At 41.4% G+C, this 4,555-nt stretch overlaps 1 long non-coding RNA gene across 1 annotated transcript; it reads right to left on the reverse strand.

The window, feature by feature from the left end:
• Window positions 1–3,026: 3,026 nt before the first annotated feature.
• LOC145658459 (uncharacterized) lies at window positions 3,027–3,740 on the reverse strand. Its single transcript, XR_014124029.1, has 4 exons — window positions 3,656–3,740; window positions 3,487–3,564; window positions 3,247–3,346; window positions 3,027–3,120 (listed from the first exon to the last, which is right to left on the reverse strand). It is a non-coding gene; the product is annotated as an uncharacterized LOC145658459 (long non-coding RNA).
• Window positions 3,741–4,555: the final 815 nt, after the last annotated feature.

Below are 4,555 nucleotides of genomic sequence, written 5' to 3' on the forward strand. Positions count from 1 at the left end.
CCTTGAACTCTCATTGTGAATACCAGCTCTCCTCTGTGCCAAAAGAAAGCCAAATGTATAACGAATATGCCTACGCTAATCGTGAAGCATCAGGAAAATGCACACAATCTAAACAAGACTATAGTTTAGTAAATGATAAATGCTAAAAATAATAGTTGATTGACCACTTCTGAAACGCACGCTGTAGAAAATAAAAAATGTTGTTTTTACGAAGAAAAACCAAAACAAAACCTAGAACCTGTGATTTTTGCTGAGATATTCTGACAATACAGTAACCATGTAAACAACTTTACAGAACAATTTGTAAATTGTACAGTTTAAAACTAGTGCAATTGACAAAAAAGTGCATTTGGAACCAATAAATCCAATTGCCTTTTTTTTGATAAATTAACATGATCACACTGTTAAGAGAATCATTTCAGTAATATTTCTATGCAGTTGGCATATCAAACAGCATTATTTAATTGTCAAATCCTCATTATATGACTCATTTAACTGTTTTTTTTTGTTTGTTTGTTTGTTTGTTTTTTAAATAATGTACTGTCACTTGCTTTTATAATGTACTATTCCTCAACACTACATGCAGACTAGGAGCATCTTAGATGACCGTGGACTCATTCAAAGGGAGTGAGCCAAGTGGAGGAGTGCGTGAGCGAGTTGCGGGCGTATTCCGCCCATGTGAGGAATTTGTGCCAGTCAGTTTGTGAGGTACACTACTGGTGGAGGAACCTTCCGAGCTCTTGAGTTACCCAGTCGACTGAGGATGGTGACCAGAGGAGAGATTCATAGTTATATTCCTAGTTTACAAAACTGCCTCCAGACTTGATGTAAATTTGGAACCATGATCAGATCTCTTCTGGTAGACCAAATATGCAAAATACTTAAGTGAACATGGCTTCTGCAGTTTCCAAGGCCATAGGCAAGTGAGGAAAAGGAATGAGGCGACATGTTAGACAGCTTGTCCACTACCAGCATTATGACCATGTTTCTCTCAGAGGCAGGTAAGTCTGTGATGAAGTCTGTTGCAATGTGGGTCCAGGGGCGATGTGGCGGGGACTGTAGCTTTCCAGCAGGGATAGTGCGATGGGTGCGTGACTGGGCACAGACTACACAAGACATCATGTAACGCACGCATATCGTGAGGAAGGGAGGGCCACCAAAACGTACGTGGTGCGAGTGATACCCAGATGTCCGTTACATAAGGTCGTATGAGCCCATTCTAGTAATGTTCCTCTGTGGGAATCTGAAATGTATTGTTTTTCTGGGGGGCATTCCTCTGGGCTAGGGTCATCCTTCAGAGCATTCTCCAGGTCGTCTTGGAAGCGCCAACGTATGGGAGCTAGGAAGCAGCTATTAGGCAGGATGGTCTCTCTCTTGTCATAGATCTGTGACAAGGCATCTACATTTTGATTCTTGGAACCGGGTCTGTAAGACACAGTGAAGTTAAACCGGGAGAACACCTAGCTTGTCTTGGATTGAGTCATCGAGCTGACCGTAGGTACTCTAGGTTTCGATGGTCTGTGTATACCAAGAAGGGGTGTTCAGCCCCTTCTAACCAGTGTCTCCATTGCTCTAGGGCAAGTTTGACTGCGAGAATGGCGGCCCTTGGCTATCACCAGATCAAGTTTAAAAAGATTCTACTGCATCAGTTTTTAATAAATTATATTGAAGTCCTTGTTTTTGGTAGTTGGTGATATTAGGGGTAAGGTTAAATTTGTTGAGCCTCTTCATGAAGTAGATCCTTCACATATTTATTTTGTGTTAGCACCAAGCTAATATCTCCATTTATTCATCCAGCCCAATCACGTCTCTATTCTGTGTTGCACAGATGGAGGATATTTTGCCACCATCAGTAGAGTTCCTTTGATTTATGCATAAAGTCTTGGACATCATCTCACACACTACAATCCAGATCGCTTCCTTTCTCATTCGTGGTCGAGGTAGGTTTTTTTCCTCTGTCGAATGATCGCATCAATTTGTCTGGGAATGTAGCCCATGGATCATAAAGGTATCCATCCATTCTGTATGAGGGTTTTGGCAGCTGTTGGACGAGGTTGAGAATTAACTTGTAGGTGAAAGTGACTGCAAGAATGCAGGTGGTCCTGGGGAGGCATCAACAGAAGTGCTACTGGTTTCAGGAGCCTAGGCTGCAAATAAAATAAATAATTTTCTGTGTAAGAATACAATGTGAATGCTTTTATATTTTAGCTTTCTCTTGAATGCAGCCTACTATCTCAGCTCCCATGCAGCCAGGACTTTATAGGCTTGAACTGAATATCATATGTCACCAGCCCAAGGGAATGGAAGGTCTCTTCTAGAATATCCTTCATCATCTCTGGAAAGTCAGGCAAGACCTCATTGATTGTGGTGTGTAATCATGTTTGCCCCAAGTCAGTCAGTCATTTCTGGAAGATTGTTTGATGTAGTACAACTAAAAGGGGGGAGGGAAACAAAACAAAAAAACCTGCCCTTACATTGATCAAGTCAGTGCATTTAAGCCACCCCATTTGTTTTGAGAGGTTTCTTACATGGAATGTGTGAATTTTGGCATAGTTTCCACTACAGTGGCCAAGATAATGGGTCCTTTGCCAACACACCAATTCAGTGGAATGACTGTGCCCGTTAACAATGTATGATGGTAACCGAATAAGCTACCAAGTAGTTCATGGTAAGGCATTGCAGCCTTGAACTCTCATTGTGAATACCAGCTCTCCTCTGTGCCAAAAGAAAGCCAGCTTTCTGTACTTCCATTCCAAAATACAGACATATTACACATCCACCCCACTCATTCAAGCTGAATTAACAGTAAATTCACCTGTCTTTTGGTCCATTTAAGTCAAGATTGGCAGGAATGTAGGCTTCATGTAATCAGGAATTTAAATACTGCTTTTAAAAGATCCAGACCACTCCAGGCAAACTTGTCTTTGGGAAAAGAAAGCAAGTTGACCAGTAGTTTGAGAACATTTATTCAGAAACCATTTGCAGGGTAGACTCAATTGCCAGAGCCTGTGACCATGCAAACCCACATGACAATTCAGATGGCATGTACTGGTGGCCTGCTGCAAGTTCACAGCACAGGGCAATAGCTGCAGAGAACGCCATCCCTTAGACTCACACCACCTGAAAGCAGAACATTCCTTGATGAACCATTTCAAATCCTGGAGGATTACACCCACATGAGTGAGTGGTTTGCTACTACACAGGTTCTCCAAAACAGACTGGAGCACTCCAGTGCTTACACTTTACCTTCAAACACCCTTAGTTCCTCCCTTCACCACTACAGAACGTTCAAAAGCTGAACTGCCACCTTCCTCATCCTGGAGCTGAAGTAGGTCACCATGAGCATCTAAACAGACACGACACAGGTAGCTGTAAGATGTAGACATTAACCCTAGCCAAAATAAGTTGCAGATACAACTACAGTGGTCATCCGAGCCCTGGTAGTTAAATCCTAAAAAGACACCGTAATGTCAAGAGCACTCAAACCTTCGTGGTCTCTGATCACTCGTGATAGCAACAAGCCAGTTTCACCTCGCTGCTGTCGCTCTGCTGGAGAACTTAATACTACAACATGAGATGGGTGGTCAAGTTGATTATCAGGAGAAATCATCCACTGAAACACATAAGAAAAAAGGAAACACCAAAATACACTTACCAAGACTAAGGACAGCAATCAGGAGCACAAACACAGAGACTCTTGATGCATCCATTAGAGCCAAATAAAAGTTTAGAGAGACTGATAATAAGGAAGACTAGCTATTTCCTTGAATCGAACCGGGCTTTAAATAGCTGAACACAATCCGAGACGAGGTGCCCATCTCACCTGGCCTTCATTAACAATAATGTTAATTTAACAATAGTGTTCAGTTATTGTGTGCGCCAAACAGCGAATCTGCTGTTACGAGCTTGTTCGATGTGACGAATTCTAACGGGGGACAATGTGTAGACATAATACCTTTATGAATTGTTCGTCCTCGATTGCTTTCCTTATGTCGTAGTGCTCCTCCCCTCTGGGAAATGAACGCCAGATTGAAGGAGCGATAAAACGCGATGCCTTAGCACACGGTTGTCACTTTGAAATGACCACTTGTTTATGAAGCGAGGCGCTGATGTAACGATTTCATGGCAGTTTTGTTCAACATAGTTGTTTAACATGTGTTATCAGTTAAAGTGTTGCTGAACACTTTACTAACATGCCGTCAGTGAAAAAAAAAACGTTGCTTTAAGATAAACGAAGCAACAGTTCAACCGACAATTCAAAACTGCGGCTGCATTAATGTTATTCCTGAGCGCCATATTAGGGCTGGAATGAGACCTTTTGTGATTCTAGGCTATGAAACATTTCCCTGTTAAATGAAGATTTTATTTGCGCAATATACAACAATGTATAACGAATATACCTACGCTAATCGTGAGGCATCAGGAAAATGCACACAATCTAAACAAGACTATAGTTTAGTAAATGATAAATGCTAAAAATAATAGTTGATTGACCACTTCTGAAACGCACGCTGTAGAAAATAAAAAATGTTGTTTTTATGAAGAAAAAACAAAA

Source organism: Electrophorus electricus, chromosome 6 (assembly GCF_041902795.1).
Source record: "Electrophorus electricus isolate QZ-2024a chromosome 6, ASM4190279v1, whole genome shotgun sequence".
NCBI classification, from domain to species: domain Eukaryota; kingdom Metazoa; phylum Chordata; class Actinopteri; order Gymnotiformes; family Gymnotidae; genus Electrophorus; species Electrophorus electricus.